This window comes from Mirounga leonina, unplaced genomic scaffold, assembly GCF_011800145.1.
Source record: "Mirounga leonina isolate KUSES-001 unplaced genomic scaffold, KU_Mleo_1.0 Mir_166, whole genome shotgun sequence".
NCBI lineage: Eukaryota > Metazoa > Chordata > Mammalia > Carnivora > Phocidae > Mirounga > Mirounga leonina.
The window spans coordinates 29,931,118-29,948,640 of record NW_023270418.1 but is presented as its reverse complement, the minus strand read 5'-3'; the positions used below and the strand labels follow the sequence as shown (position 1 = coordinate 29,948,640).

Here is a 17,523-nt window from a genome sequence, read left to right as displayed (position 1 = left end):
ACAGATAAAGGTATTACCAAGCGGGTTTCAATCATTTCTATCTCAGGATCACCTGGTAACCTTTGCAGAGATCCCTTCCTTGACCTTCTGCTCTCTCTCTACTGCCCTGCACGGTGCAGATCCTCAGGCTCCCAGGACTGCGGCCTTCAGGTCTGGGTTTGGCCAATGGGAGACAGTGGCAGGAGACTGGAAGATAGGAGGAAGGATAAAGCCAGTGTGTTTCTTCTCTTTCTCCCGCTTGCTTGGGCTTGGGCAGGTCTCCAGCCATAGATAAAGCTCCTCTTTGGTTCCAGCTCTTACTGGGTAGGCTGCCTTGGTTCCAACTTCTGGGGGATGATCCTCACTTCCAGGCTACATTAATTCCAACTCCTCCATTTGTCCCTCCGGTTTAGGAGTGGCAGGGAGTGTCCTGTGTTTCCTAATCTCTGGCTTACCTCTCTGTCCCCGGTTGGGACTACTCAGTCCTTCCATCACCCTTGTCACTGGTGTCACCAATACCTTGCATTAAATTCTTTGTTTTACGGGCGCCTGGGTGGCTCAGTTGGTTGGGCGGCTGCCTTCAGCTCAGGTCATGATCCTGGAGTCCCGGGATCGAGTCCCGCATCAGGCTCCCTGCTCAGCAGGGAGTCTGCTTCTCCCTCTGACCCTCCCCCCTCTCATGTGCTCGCTCTCTCTCATTCTCTCTCTCTCTCAAATAAATAAATAAAACCTTTAAAATAAAAATTCTTTGTTTTACATACTTAGAATGGTTCTTATTTCCCCCCTTGGACTCTGAGTGATACACCCAATATTATACCAGGCACTGTGTCCTCATAAGTCTTAATGTGGTAGACTGTATTGTTCCCATTTTACAGAGCAGGAAGTTGAGGCTTAAAGGGGTAAATTACTTGCCCAAAGTAATACAGCAAGAATCCTATTTCATCAAATCCAAGACGAGCGTTTTCTCTACATTTTAACATCCTTGGAATGGGGATACTTTCTATAATGGACATCACTGTGAAGTTTTAGGAATATCAAGAGTGTTCAAGATTGCCCTTCTGATATTCAGACCATGATGTTACCAGCAGAAATAAATCACGCTCAGAATGAGACATAGGTGAGGCCCCTTGGTGACCACAAAGATGACTCTGAGTGGTTGCTGCTTCCTTACCATAGATAACTCCAGCCCTGCTTGCATCCTCCTGCCTCCTAGATGAACGTTATAAAGATACCCGGTCTTGGGGCACCTGGGTGGCTCAGTCGTTAATTGTCTGCCTTCAGCTCAGGTCGTGATCCCAGGATTCTGGGATCGAGCCCCGCATCGAGCCCCCTGCTCCACGGGAAGACTGCTTCTCCCTCTCCCACTCCCCCTGCTTGTGTTCCCTCTCTCGCTGTCTCTCTCTCTCTCTCATATAAATAAATAAAATCTTAAAAAAGATACCCAATCTCTAAGTTGCCCCTGCTTTTTGACAACATTCAATCCAGAACTGGCCCCCCACTTCCCTAATCCCTCCACAGAACCATGGAATGCAAGCCCGAATTTAAAGAGACTCACATGAGGGTTTTCCCTAGGGTACGTTCTCCTTTACGGAAGCAAGTTAAATAAACCGAACTTTTTTTGACAACAGCAGTGTTCCTGGTGGTCTTCGGTCAGAGGGCTTTGACAACTTTAGCCAATTTACTTTGCATACATTTCATCTTTATGTATATGAAGAGTGATATACAGGAATAGACATTTTTCCAAAGAAGACATCCAGATGGCCAACAGACACATGAAGAGACATTCAACATCCTCATCATCAGGGAAATACAAATCAAAACCATGATGAGATAGCACCTCACACCTGTCAGAATGGCTAAAATCAACAACACAGGAAACAGCAGATGTTGTGGAGGATGCAGAGAAAGGGGAACCCTCCTACACTGTTGGTGGGAATGCAAACTGGTGCAGCCACTCTGGAAAACAGGATGGAGTTTCCTCAAAAAGTTAAAAATAGACTACCCTACAACCCAGCGATTGCAATTCTAGGTATTTACCCAAAGGGTATAAAAATACAGGTTCAAAGGAGCACATGAACTCCAATGTTTATAAGCAGCATTATCAACAATAATCGAATAATGTAAAGAGCCCAAATGTCCGTCGATTGATGAATGGATAAAGAAGATGTAGTATGGGGCGCCTGGGTGGCTCAATCGCTTCTGCCTTTGACTCAGGTCATGGTCCCAGGGTCCTGGGATCGAGCCCTGCATCGGGCTCCCTGCTCAGCGGGGACCCTGCCTCTCCCTCTCCCAATCCCCTTGCTTGTGTTCCCTCTCTCGCTGTGTCTCTCTGTGAAATAAATAAAATCTTTAAAAAATTTTTAAAAAAATGATGTGGTATGTGTGTATATATGTATGTATGTGTGTGTGTATATATATATAATGGAATGTTACTCAGCCATCAAAAAGAATGAAATCTTGCCACTTGCAACAACATGGATAGAGCTAGAATGTATTATGCTAAGTGAAGTAAGTCAGTCAGAGAAAGACAAATACCATATGATTTCACTCATATGTGGAATTTAAGGAACAAAACAGATGAACATCGGGGAAGGGGAAAAAAAAAAGGGACGCAAACCATAAGACACTCTTAACTATAGGGAAACAAACAGGGTTGAGGGATGGGTGTGGGGGGAATGGGCTAAATGGGTGAAGGTCATTAAGGAAGGCACTTGTTGTGATGAGCACTGGGTGTTCTATGTAAGTGATGAATCACTAAATTCTACTCCTGAAACCAATATTGCACTATATGCTAACTAACTAGAATTTAATAAAAATTTGAAAAAAAATTAAAAAATTAAAAATTCAATCTTGAATTAGAAAAAAAAAAAGAGTGATATAATAAAAGTCTATGTCAAGGGGCGCCTGGGTGGCTCAGTCGGTTAAGCGTCTGCCTTCGGCTCAGATAATGATACCAGGGTCCTGGGATCGAGCCCCACATTGGGCTCCCTGCTCAGCGGGGAGCCTGCTTCTCCCTCTCCCTCTGCTGCTCCCTCTGCTTGTGCGTGCTCTCTCTCTGTCAAATAAGTAAATAAAATCTTTAAAAAAATAAAAAATAAGTCTGTCAAAATATCAGTAAGTCTGGAAGAGATTTTTTTTTTAAAGATTTTATTTATTTATTTGAGAGAGAGAGAATGAGAGAGAGAGAATGAGAAAGAGAGCACATGAGAGGGGGGAGGGTCCGAGGGAGAAGCAGACTCCCCGCCGAGCAGGGAGCCCGACGCGGGACTCGATCCCGGGACTCCAGGATCATGACCTGAGCCGAAGGCAGTCGCCCAACCAACTGAGCCACCCAGGCGCCCCAAGTCTGGAAGAGATCTTTAACTATAAAATACAATGCAAAGAGATAAGAAATTGTGTCAGAATTTGGCAGTTTTTTTTTTTAAATAGGCTTCGCACAAATGTGGGCTTGAACTCATGACCCTGAGATCAAGAGTCACATACTCTGCTGAGTCTGCGTCAGGCAGGTGCCCCTTGGCAGTGCTGTTTTTTTTTTTTTTAATTATTATTATTTTTTTAAGATTTTATTTATTTATTTGAGAGAGAGAGAATGAGAGAGAGAGAACACATGAGAGGGGATAGGGTCAGAGGGAGAAGCAGACTCCCTGCCGAGCAGGGAGCCCGACGCGGGACTCGATCCCGGGACTCCAGGATCATGACCTGAGCCGAAGGCAGTCGCTCAACCAACTGAGCCACCCAGGCGCCCCGGCAGTGCTGTTTCTTAAGGGTACATAAGATGATGGCTTCTCTTGCAATCTGTGACATCTCAGATTTAATGAAATACGGTTAGTTGCAAAAGCAGGACTCTGCTCTGGCTCTGCTTGTCCCCTGTCCTTGCTCTTTCCATTACAGTTTTGCTCTGCTTCTCAGTGAACTCAAAGTCCTCGTTAAATGCACGAAAGGGTAGACACTATTAGCTCCAATATATACATGAAGAAATCCAGTCTGAGAGAAATCAGTCCTCAGAAATCGAACAACTTGCAAGTCACAGAGCAATTCCATCCCGCTGCAAAACCTGGGCTCTTTCCCATCACACCCGCTACTGAGCCAGCCCTCTCTGCCACGAGGACCTGAGGGGGAGCTCCAGACCATCTTAGGTGGAGTTCCCACCCACTGGCTACATACATAGTGCGTTGCTGAAGGAAGTGGAATCTTTTTTCTTTTCTTTTTTTCTTTGTTTTTTTTTTTTTAAGATTTTATTTATTTGCGAGAGAGAGAATGAGAAACAGAGAGCATGAGAGGGAGGAGGGTCAGAGGGAGAAGCAGACTCCCTGCTGAGCAGGGAGCCTGATGCGGGACTTGATCCCGGGACTCCGGGATCATGACCTGAGCCGAAGGCAGTTGCTTAACCAACTGAGCCACCCAGGCGCCCTCTTTTCTTTTTTTTAAGTTTTATTTACTTGAGAGACAGAGAGAAGGGGCAGGGGAGGGGCAGAGGGAGAGGGAGAAATAAACTCTGGGCAGAGCACGGAGCCTGATGTGGGGCTCGATCCCGGGACTCTGGGATCATGACCTGAGCAGAAGGCAGACGCTTAACCGACCGAGCCACCCGGGCGCCTAGAAGGAAGTGGAATCTTAGTTGTCGAGCTAGCCCCCTGTGGAGGAGAGAGGGTAGGTTTCCTAGACAAGTACGTCTGTAACTCGTCTTTTGACTTTGTAAATTTGGCTTTAGAGTATGAGATTCCTAAAACAAGAAGGACAGCCTGGAGATGAGAGAGATGGCAACGGATGGCCTGTTCTAGCAATCAGCTGCTCCAGGCCGCTCTCCATAGTGTCCCCTGGGCTGGAGGCCCAAGCTGGGATGAAGCATTTCCTTTTAGTACAGCTTTTACTATTGGTGGCGTTTTAGGGCCTCAGCGATGATGCAGACAGTGAGCAGAGTGCTGCAGGAAATAAAGCTGTCTGAAGCTCTAAATGTAGAGAGGGCTGTTGAAGGCTAAGTAAGAGGGTGGATGTGTGGCTTCACTTCTAACTTGCTTGGCATTTTGTAGCGATCTTCAGCAAAAGCCATAATAAATATCTGTCCATGCTCTTTGGCTCAATAATCCTGTTGCCAACAGGGCACCTGGGTGGCTCAGTCAGTTAAGTGTCCAACTCTTGATCTCAGCTCAGGTTTTGATCTCAGGGTCGTGAGGTCAAACCCCATATTGGGCTCCCAGTGTGGAGCCTGCTTAAAAAAAAAAAAAAAGTTACCCTGAAGTCACCCAAAAGAAGAAAAATAATGACCCAACACAGATATCATAGCAGTGTTTGCCCCTTAAACTACTCATTCCCTGAAACTTAGTATACTCTCACTCCTAGGTGCTGGGTGAAATGTTACTCAGTTCTTGCATGTAGTCAGAGGTCCCCTTCTCTTGGCTCTTGACTCGGTCGGGACAGCTCTCCTGTGAAACCAGGCATAGCACACTGATGATTTGCTTGCATGTCACGGTCCCCTGTGGTCTCCGGGCTTCTGGAGGGCAGGTCCATTTTTCCGTCCATCTTTCTAGTTCCAGCACTGGCCCAGGGGCTGGGGTGTTAGCTCCGGCTTGGTGCCGGCACTTCAGGGCTCTCGTTGCAAAAATGTCAACTCAGAGTAGCTCAGAAAAAATGGGCGATTTGTTGACTCGTGCATTTCAAGGAAGTGCTAAGCGCCCAATCCTGGGAAGGGCAGGAACACAGGAAGGCTTTGGGAATAACAGGACCCAGGACACGAATGCCACAAGGACATTCTTTTCATCTCTGGTCTCTGCCTCTTTCTGTAGAGAAGCCTTATTTTCTCCGTGTTGATGGGCTTTTCCCACATAGCAGGCGGTGTGGCCGCTCTTTCCCTGGACTGGCTTCTCGCTCTGTACATTTCAAACCTCGTTTCTCCTCCACTGCCCGAGTGAGCTTCCGGGGCTGGGCTCTGTATGACACACTCACATCACCAGATGACGTCTGGCTCTATGCTTTGGGGCCAGGAAATGAGCCGAATCAGCTTAGTGGGCAGCAGGAGAATCTCTGGAAACCATTCCTACTGAGGACAACTATCAACCGCTCTGTAGGAAAGTGGGTCCAAACTATGTAAATCTAGGGCAGTGAACTTCTCTTACTGACCTGCTAAACTACTACTGAACTCAGCAGTTGGAAAATGCCAGCAACCGGCCCACCTCTGCTCCATAGGAAGGGAAGAATGGTGGAAAAGAAGGCAAAACCGGAAAACAATCATAACCCCCAGCCAATCAATGCCGTAGAAATTTCTGGGATGGGTGAACATAACAGTAAAATACTAACAATAACCACAACATCTAACAACAGGAACTGGCTGACAGATGATGGTGTGTTATCCAGACTGTAACGACATGGAAAAGCCTTCATGAAATAATGTCAAGTGTGCAAACCCACAAACACGTTCGCGATGATTATGTTGAAGCAAAAAATGGAATAACGTTGCTACAGATCGTTAAGTAAACATGAGAAATGGAAATAAATGTGTCATGATAACAGAATTATTATTATTATTTTTAAAGATTTTATTTATTTATTCATGAGAGACAGAGAGAGAGAGGCAGAGGGAGAAGCAGGCTCCCCGCGGAGCAGGGAGCCCGATGTGGGACTCGATTCCAGGACCCTGAGATCATGACCTGAGCCGAAGGCAGACGCTTAACCATCTGAGCCACCCAGGCGCCCGATAACAGAATTATTGATGAAAAATGTTTATAAACACATGAAAGATGTGGTAACTACCGTAAGATTCATACGAACGTTAGAAATAATGATCTAGGGCGCCTGGGTGGCTCAGTTGGCTAAGCGCCCAACTCTTGATTTCAACTCAGGTCATGATCTCAGGGTCATGAGATCGAGCCCCACGTTGGGCTCTGTGTGGAGCCTGCTTAAGATTCTCTCTCTCCCTCTCCCTCTGCCCTTCTCCACCCCTGTTCACTTGCTCTCTCTCTCTAAAAAAATAATGATGATGATGATTTATTTATTTATTTGTTTTTAAGATTTTATTTATTTATTTGACAGAGAGAGGCACGGCGAGAGAGGGAACACAAGCAGGGGGAGTGGGAGAGGGAGAAGCTGGCTTCCGCGTGAGCAGGGAGCCTGATGTGGGGCTTGATCCCAGGACCCTGAGATCAGGACCTGAGCTGAAGGCAGATGCTTAATGACTGAACCACCCAGGTGCCCCATGATCTATGTTTTTGTATAGAAAGGTATTCTGGGGCGCCTGGGTGGCTCAGTCGTTAAGCGTCTGCCTTCGGCTCAGGTCATGATCCCAGAGTCCTGGGATCGAGCCCCACGTCGGGCTCCCTGCTCGGCGGGGAGCCTGCTTCTCCCTCTCCCACTCCCCCTGCTGTGTTCCCGCTCTCGCTGTGTCTCTCTCTGTCAAATGAATAAATAAAATCTTTAAAAAAAAAAAAAAAGAAAGGTATTCTTGAAATTTTAACTGACAATGGAGATTACAAAACAATACATATATCATGATCCTGATTATGTTAAACATAGCGTCAGTGTGATTATATATATATATATATATAATTTTTTATATAAGAAATTATATAAGAATGAACACGAAGCTATTAACATTGTCTAACCCTGAATGGTGGGATTCTGGCTAATTTTTACATTTGAACATTTTCTGTATTGTCTGATATTTTTACTTTTATAATAATAATTTTATTTTATTTTTAAGATTTTATTTATTTATTTGACAGAGAGAGAATAGAGAGAGAGGGAACACAAGCAGGGGGAGTGGCAGAGGGAGAAGCAGGCTTCCCGCGGAGCAGGGAGCCCGATGCGGGGCTCGATCCCAGGACCCTGAGATCATGACCTGAGCTGAAGGCAGACACTTAACGACTGAGCCACCCAGGCACCCAATCATAATTTTAAGTATAGTAATTTCTATTAAAGAAAAAAAGATCCCCATGCAGTAGACATTAGACAAATGTCTCATAAGGCAGGAATGACAAGTATGTGGTCCAGTAGTTGTGGTAGATTGGCTTGTTTTCAACTATTCCACTCCCCCTGTAATAAGATTACACGCCCAGCCCCATTACCTTGAGAATTTTCAGTGCCTCTTACTAGGCAGTGAATATTTTCCCATCCCACTGACTTTGGGCTTGGCAACGTGACTTGTCTTGGCCAATAGAGCGTGAGCAGGCGTGAAGTAAGCTATATCCTGGCTGAGGCTTTATGGATATTCGCGTGGTGTGGCTTGGCCTCTCTTAGAGTGCCGTCCACCTTGAGAAGAGCGTGCCCCAGGGTGATGCTGCTCCTGCAGCCTGGGTCCTCCGATGGGAGACACCCAAGTCCACCTGAGCCCAGCTGGCCCGCAAGAGGCTCAGTTCACCCACAGATCTGTGAGTGAGAAATAAAGGTTTGCCGGGGCGCCTGGGTGGCTCAGTCGTTAAGCGTCTGCCTTCGGCTCAGGTCATGATCCCAGGGTCCTGGGATCGAGCCCCGCATCGGGCTCCCTGCTCCGCGGGAAGCCTGCTTCTCCCTCTGCCACTCCCCCTGCTTGTGTTCCCTCTCTCGCTGTGTCTCTCTCTGTCAAATAAATAATAAAATAAAAACCTAAAAAAAAAAAAGAAAAGAAAAGAAAAGAAATAAAGGTTTGCCTTTGTACACAGCATTGCCACAACAAGCTTATACTCCAGGCCCTGCGTTCTCTCCCCAACCTCCTTGTTATTATTTTTTATAATGTTATATGGCTGCGGGTGTGGCGAGGGGGATCAACCCTCCTGGTTTGCCCGAGTGACAGAGGGGTTTCCTGGGACGCAGGACTTTAAGGTTATTTATTTTTTTTTAAGATTTATTTATTAGGGGAGCCAGACCTGGGCCCAATCCTAGGACCCCAGGATCATGACCCCAGCCAAAATCAGGAGTCCGTTGCTCAACCAACTGAGCCACTTAGGCGCCCTCGCCTTTCAGGTTATTAAAAAATAGCTTTCTTGAGGGGCGCCTGGGTGGCTCAGTCGGTTGAGCAACGGACTCCTGATTTTGGCTGGGGTCATGATCTCAGGGTTGTGACATCGAGGCCCCCCGTTGGGCTCCATGCTGGGCATGAATTCTGCTTAAGATTCTCTCTCTTCCTCTGCCACCCCCAACCTCTCTCTCAAAAACAAGTAAACAAGTAAAAATACCTTTATTGAGATCGAATTTACATTCCATACAATTCACTCATCTAAAGCGTACAGTTCCATGTGCAACCAATATCACTAATTGTGATTTTAGAACATTATCATTCCTCCTAAAAGAAACTCCCTACCCATTAGCAGTCACTACTCATTGTCCCCAGCACCTCTCCCATCCCATAGCAACCGCTCGCCCATCTACTTTCTGTCTCTATACATTTACATATTCTAGGCATTTCATATAAATGGAATCATACAATATGGCCTTTTGTGATTGGCTTTTTTTTTTTTTTAAAGATTTTATTTATTTATTTGACAGAGAGAGACACAGCGAGAGAGGGAACACAAGCAGGGGGAGTGGGAGAGGGAGAAGCAGGCTTCCCGCTGAGCCAGGAGCCTGATGCGGGGCTCGATCCCAGGACCCTGGGATCATGACCTGAGCCGAAGGCAGACGCTTAACGACTGAGCCACCCAGGCACCCCTGTGATTGGCTTTTAATTAGCATAATGTCTCCCAAGTTCACTCTTGTAACATCTATCAGTACTTCACTTCTTTTTATTGCTGGACAATATTCAATTGTACACACACACTGCATTTTATTTACCCACTCATCAGTGACGGACATTCGAGTCATTTCCATCTTTTGGTTATTGTGAATAGTGCTGCTGTGAACATGTATGTACAGGTCTTTGTTTAGACACCTGTTTTCAGTTCTTCGGGGTATATGCCTAGGAGTGGATTTGCTGGGTCTTAGGCTAGTTCTACGTTCAACTTTCTGCGGAATTGCCAAAATGGTTTTCCGCAGTGGCTGCACCCTGCGTTCCCAGCAGCAAAGCGGGAGGGGGTCCTCTTTCTCCACAACCTTGCCCACACTAGTATTGTCCATCGTTTCTATTACAGCCATCCTACTAGATGCTCAGTGGTCTATCAGTCACACAGCTTATTCCATGAATCCTCTTGTAATGGGTTGGACTTAATGGAGTGGACCTGAGAGTTCAGGAAGCAGACTTTCCAGGAGCTCTCTGTGGGTTTCTTCAAATCCTCTCAACCATGTCTCTTTTTCAGGATTTTTTTTAAAAATTATTTTTATTTTTTAAATGTATTATTATTATTTTCTCTTTCGAGTTCTATGCGGCCTTTGTCAACTTTGTGTAGGTACAACCTGATGGCCCCTCTTCCACACCTTGTACCTTTCACACCTTGTACCTTTCACTTTTTGCTCTGGGGTTTCTCTGACAGCTCAGCATGGGCCGCTTGTGGGAACCTACTCAGCGCTAACACACGTGCATCCTAAAAGTGGGTGGACTGTGGAGCCATCACGGACCAATAGGGACCGGAGTTAACCAACGAATAAATGTGTTTCCCCAAAGGATACCAAAGACAGGGTGAAGGATGCTCAACAGGCATAAATAGATTCCACTCTTTCTACAAAATCAGAATCTATAGAAGGATTCCAGGAATCTGTATTTGTAACAAGCCCTATAGGTGATTCCTACACATGCTAAAAAATTTGCAAGACGCTGAATTAGGCCGGTTTCAGAAGGAATTTACGTGATAAAAGGAGCATTGATTATAATTCTGGCTCCCTTGCACATTCCCTTGTATCACGCAGAAAAGCACCATAGGACTTGAGACTTCTTTCCATCTTCATCCTCATGGATGCTTCTCTTCTTCTGACTGCTTTCTGGTCCTCAGGCTCACCCTGCATATGTACGTGAACTTCCTTCTTGGTCTCTAAATAAGACAACTGCTCTCTTCCTAAGGAAGACTCCACCCCTTTCCACAGGAGATTTTGGCCTCTGTTCCTTCCTGCATCCTGTTGTCTAGAGTGGATCTTGGGCTTCAGCTGGAAGGTCACTGATGCTGACTTCCTGCCGGGCCAGCAAGCTCTGGGTGATGAATGGCCTCTAGCCCTCAGAGTAAGGATGAGCATGGTGAGCCCACCAATTTTAACTCAGTTGAAAGAGTCAAAGCTGCAGAGCCTGCTGGTTCCCTTATTAGGTTTCTTCTTACGTAAGCGTATCTTTCAACCCCCGCCCCCCAAATTTCTGGAAGCAATAAGTATGTATCTAAAAAGACATCCCCCGGCCCATTTGCATGGCTCTCAACTTATATTTTCAGATAATATTCCTTTCTGCACTGCCTGGGTCTTGGGGTGTTATAAATCTATACATGCCTTTTTTTTTTTTTGATTTATTTATTTATTTATTTGACAGAGAGAGAGAGCACACAAGCAGGGGGAGCAGGAAAGGGAGAAGTAGGCTCCCTGCCGGGCAGGGAGTCTGATGTGGGACTCGATCCCAGGACCCTGAGATCATGACCTGAGCCGAAGGCAGATGCTTAACCGACTGAGCCACCCAGGCTCCCCTCCATACATACTTTTAATGGCAGATTGGTTTATTACCCAGGGGGTGGTACCAACACTCATTAAGATCTTTTGATTTAGACTCTACCTCTGATAAAGTTGATAGTGGTGGGATTTGGGGTTTGAGGACCAGTATAATGGGGTGGATCTGGCTTTGGCCTGGGGCAGAGGGATGGGCTCTATAATTTCTATAACAGGGACCATGTTTTTCCCCTGCTTAAAACCCCTCCTTGGTTCCCAGTTACCCCAGTATAAAGTCCAAACTTAGCCTCACATTCCAGTCTTACATGATCTGACCGCTGCTTGTTTCCTGTATCACTTATGACTCTTCCTCCATTGCAGATGATAGAAACCAAATGCCAACCAGGTCAAGTGCAAAGAGAGAGTACTGGCCCATGGATCAGAAAGCCCTGAACTACACTGACTTCAGACACTGCTGGATTCAGGAGCACATATGATCGTTTCAAGAATGTCCTTTCTCTCCATCTCTAGGCTCGGTCTTCTGCAGTGGGTTTGTTTTCAGGCAAAATCCACTATGTGGTGGCAAAGATGAACACCATAGCTGATGTGGAGAACAAAGGCAAAAGAAAAAATTTAAACTTCCTTACAACTTGTAGCCCACTGACAAGTACTTAAGACAGGCAGAGTGACCTTCCTCAAGGAGCTTAGCAGCCTAGGGGCACCTGGGTGGCTCAGTCAGTTAAGTTTTTTACTTTTTTTTTTTTTAAAGATTTTATTTATTTATTTGTGAGAGAGAGAGAAAGAGAGCACAAGCAGGGAGAGGGGCAGGCAGAGGGAGAAGCGGGTTGCCTTCTGAGCAAGGAGCCCAACTTGGGAATGGAACCCAAGACCCTGGGATCATGACCTGAGCCGTAGGCTGACGCTTAACTGACTAAGCCACCCAGGCATCCCAAGCTTTTGATTCTTGATCTCAGGGGCCTGAGTTCAGTCCCCACACTGGGCTCTATGCTGGGTATGGAGCCTACTTAAAAACAAAAAGGAGTTTAGCTGCCTCAATATTAATACTTCGAGAGAGGCAAAAGGCAACCTTAGCTTGACATTAGCCCGACCTCCAGGATCCTCTAAAAAAATCCCTTTGGAAACTTCCTTTATCTCTACACTACCCGCCCATGCCCCCCAAGATACATGTTAGCAATCATCATCATCCTCTAAACATATGGCCCACTGATATACATCTGTAGGGTCTCATGATTAAGGTTTTACTAGACAGTAATACATGACCTTTTCCTAACAATGGCTAGCCCCATAAAGTCCTGGAAACCTTGAAATGTTCCTTCCAAATTCCTTAGAGACTTACGCTATCCCTAACTCCCTCCCAATTTGGAAAGTATATAATCAGTCACTCCTCACAGCCCCAGTGCAGCTTTTCCAGCCCACGGGTCCTGTCCCCCTGCTTTAATGAAAACCACCCTTTATTGCTTCTCGGCCTTTTGGCTAAGATCAAGTGTAGCATCGGTTCTTATCAGTTTAATATCTGATACGTCCTCTATCCGAGGACAATATATTAAATGGATTTTTGGAATTAGGAGATGGAATAGGAGCTTGCTCCGTCCACTCCACGCATCGACCTGGTATTGCAGTACTTCCAGGAACGATGCACCCCCTTTGGGGGAATAAATGCTGTCCGAAAATTTAAAAAAAGAAAAAGAAAAGAAAAGAAAAGCACTCTTTTCACACTGAAGACGTCTCAAGAATTCTTTCTTGACTGTTCATTCCGGACCCCAACATTTCACATCAATAACCATCTCAAGTTTACAATCTGGTACTTTAGTAAGCTCAACAGAGAGTAAATGCATCTTGTCCAGGAAATTCCAGAAAAGTTCAGAGGATATCTCTTACGAGTGAGACTAGGTCATATGCCCATCCTTGAACCATCACTGTGACTCTTGGGGTTGTCCCCCTGAGGCTTGGGGGGTAGGGTCATTCCATTTGAACTACTTTTTTGAGAGTGATGTGTGGGAGTTTCCAAAGTATCTGTGGGATGGTATTACTATAGAAGAAAGATGTGGCATACACCACTACCTGCCTAACAAATAGTTATATCCCTCCTTTTCCTTGCTAATAGAGTCTAAATTCTATTCAGCAGCAATATGCTAAGGGAAGAAAAGCCCTTTGCTCAGCCTCAGATGAACTGTAATTGGTCTAACCCAAGCACCAGAATTCCATTTCTTTTGTAGTTTCTGGTGTATGGGTCTGCATGTGATGAGGCTCTAGCCAATGAGGTTCTAAGGGACAGTCTGCTGGAGGGCTCTTGGAAGGGTTTTCTTCCCTAAGAAAAGGATATTGTCATGTGAGGATGGGAAACTTTAAAGCTGTGGCAGCCATCTTGAAACCATGAAGAGGAGACAGAGATCCCCGGAAAAGTTAACCCGTCAATCTGCCTTTTTGAGAAGCTGAATTATCCAACCTTAGTACTTCCTTTAAAAAAAAAGTACTAAAATACACATAACATTAAAGTCAGCATTTAAACCATTTTAAAGCCTATAATTCAGTGGTATTTAGTACATTCACAATGTATGAAACCATCAGCATAATCTAGTTCCAGAATACTTTTATCACCCCAAAAGGAAGCCCTTGTACCCATCAAGCAATCACTCCCTATCCTCCTTGCCCCATCCTCTGGCAACCACTCCTCTATTTTCTATCTCTCTGCATTTGCCTATTCTGAATATTTCATATAAATGGATCATATAATATGTGGCCTTTTCTGTCTGGCTTCTCTCATTCAACATAATGTTTTCAAGATTCATCCATGTTGTGGCATATATATCAGTACTTCTTCCTTTCTCTCTCTCTTTCTTTTATTGGTTTATTTTTTTAAATGGAAGTTTTTTTTTTTTTTTAAGATTTTATTTATTTATTTGACAGAGAGAGATAACGAGAGCAGGAACACAAGCAGGGGGAGTTGGAGAGGGAGAAGCCGGCTTCCCACCGAGCAGGGAGCCCGATGTGGGACTCGATCCCAGGACCCTGGGATCATGACCCGAGATGAAGGCAGACGTTTAACGACTGAGCCACCCAGGTGCCCAATTTGTTTATTTTTTTAAGTAGGCTGCACACCCAGGATGGAGCCCAAAGTGGAGGTCAATGTGGGGCTTGAACTCACAACCCTGAGATCAAGACCTGAGCCGAGATCAAGAGCCGGTCTCTTAACTGACTGAGCCACCGAGGCACCCCAGTACTTCATTCTTTTTTAAGGCTGAACAATTTTACATTGTATGGACATACCCCCATTTTATTTATCTATTCATCAGTGATGGACTTCTAGGTTGTTTCCACCTTTTGACTATTATGAATAGTGCTTCTATGAACATTCATATACATGTTTTTGTTTGAACACTTTCACTTCTGAGGATATGCCTAGGAGTGGAATTGCCAGGTGATGTGGTACTACCATATTTAATTATTGAGGAATTGCCGAACTGTTTTCCACAGTGGCCACACCATTCTGTATTCCCACCAGCACTGTAGGAGGGTTCTAACTTCTCCACATCCCCACCAACACTTGGCTATTTTCTGTTTTTGTGATTATAGCCATTCTAATGGGCATGAAGTAGTTCATGATGGTTTTTATTTTTATTTACCTAATGACACTGAGCCTCATTTCATGTGTTGTTTGGCCATTTGTATATATTCTTTGGAGAAATGTCTATTCAACTCCTTTGTCCATTTCTTTTTAAAGATTTTATTTTATTTTACTTTTTTAATTTAATTTAATTTTTATTTATTTTTATTTTATTTATATTTTAAAGCCCAGCATGGAGCCCAATGCGGGGCTTGAACTCACAACCCTGAGATCAAGACCTGAGCTGAGATCAAGAGTTGGACACTCAACTGACTGAGCCACACAGGCGCCCCTAAAGATTTTAAGTAATCTCTACACCCATTGTGGGGCTTGAACTTGCAACCCTGAGATCAAGAGTCTCATGCTCTACCGACTGAGCTAGCCAGGTGCCCCATGCCCATTTAAAAAAAAAATTTTTTTTTTTTAAGATTTTATTTATTTGACAGAGAGAGATACAGCGAGAGAGGGAACACAAGCAGCGGGAGTGGGAGAGGGAGAAGCAGGCTTCCCGCGGAGCAAGGAGCCCGATGCGGGGCTCGATCCCAGGACCCTGGGATCATGACCTGAGCCGAAGGCAGACGCTTAACGACTGAGCCACCCAGGCGCCCCTAAAAAAAATTTTAAAAAGATTTTATTTATTTCTTTGAGAGAGAGATTGAGCATGAGTGGGGGGAGGGGAAGAGAGAGAGGGAGAAGCAGACTCCCTGCTCAGCAGGGGGCCTGATGTGGGGCTTGATCCCAGGACCCGGGGATCATGACCTGAGCTGAAGGCAGATGTTTAACTGGCTAAGACACTCAGGCGCCTCCTCCATGCCCTTTTTTAAATTGGCTATCTTCTTTTTGTGGTTGAGTTGTAAGAATTCTTTATACATTATGGATACAGACTCATCAGATACATGATTTGCACATATTTTCTCCTATTCTATTGTCTTTCCACCTTCTTGAGAATGTTTTTTGAGTTTTAAAAAATTTTGAGGAAGTCTAATTTGTCTATTTTTTCTTTTGTTGCTTGTGCCTTTGGTGTCAGATCTAAGAAAACATTGCCAAATGAAAGGTCATGATGATTACCTGTATGTTTTATGCCAAGAGTTCTACAGTTTTATCTATTTATTATATATTTATATATATAGTTTTAGCTTATATTTAGGTAATTGATCCATTTTGAGTTACTTTGTGCATATGGTGTGAGGAAAGGTCCAACTTCATTATTTTGCATGTGGAAATCCAGTTGTCGTATCACCATTTGTTGAAGAAACTATTCTTTCCCTATTGAATGTTCTTGGCATCCTTGTCAAAAATCCACTGACCTAGATACCTAGGTTCCTTTCTGGACTTTCAATTCTATTCCATTGATCTGTCTTTCCATATGCCAATACCATACTGTTTTGATTACTATCATTTTATAATAAGCTTTGAAATTGGCAAGTATGAGTTCTACAACTTTGTTCTTCTTTTTCAATATTGTTTTGGCTATTTGGACCCCCTTGAGATCCTACATGAATTTTAGGGTGTGTGTAAGTATCTGCGGTTAGACTCCTGATGTTGAGTGTGACCCACTCCCCTTCTCTTCTGCTGCAGTTCACAGTAGGTATGACAGTTGGTGTCCTAGGAGTGGCCTGGTTGTTGCAGCCCTCACCAGGAGCCCGAAGGAAGCAGGAAAAACAATAAGTCTAAGGAATTGTCCTGATAGCAACCATTTAGTGTGGAGAAATCTTGCTTAGCCAGCTGGTATGGAATTCAGTTTATTGATTTCACTCTGTTTTGTGGTCACTTAGGCTTATTTTAAGGGAGCTATATAAAATCACAGAAAGATTTTGTTTGGGGAAATGCAGAGTAATGTGGATTCTATATTAGTTGGGCTCTGTTATGAACTGACTATGTCCCTCCCCAGAAATTCATGCTGAAGCCCTAACTCCCATGTGATGGGACTTGGAGGTGATGCCTCCTTGAGGGGCATCCAAATACCTTGAGAGGTATTTAGGAATAGATGAGGTGAGAATGGGGCCCCCATGATGGGATAGTGTCCTTATAAGAAGAATAAGAAAGACAAGAGTTCTCTTCTCCCCACCTCTTTGCAAAAACGCAATAAGAAGGCAGCTGTTTGCAAGCCAGGAAGAGGGTCTTCACCAGGAACTATATCAGCTGACCCCTTGATCTTGAACTTCCAGCCTCCAGAACAGTGAGAAAATAAATTTCTGTTGTTTAAGCCACCCAATGTGTGGCATTTTTTTATCGCAGCCCTAGCTGACTAAGACACCTCTGATTTCCAGGGGAATAATTCTAATATTTCTCCTTTTAGGATGAGGTTTTCATTTAATTTAATTTTTAAAATTGAGGTTAAATTTACATACAATGAAGTGTATACCTTGATAAATTTTTACGTATCTATACACCTGTTTAAAAAATTCAGATCAAGACATAGAACATTTCAAATACTCTAGAAGGTGCCATTATGTACC

General features: G+C 44.6%; 1 non-coding gene across 1 annotated transcript; it reads left to right on the top strand.

Annotated features, from left to right (window-relative positions):
* The first annotated feature begins 12,913 nt into the window (after window positions 1–12,913).
* On the top strand, window positions 12,914–13,104 carry LOC118016354. The gene has a single exon (XR_004680785.1). It is a non-coding gene; the product is annotated as a U2 spliceosomal RNA (small nuclear RNA).
* Window positions 13,105–17,523: the final 4,419 nt, after the last annotated feature.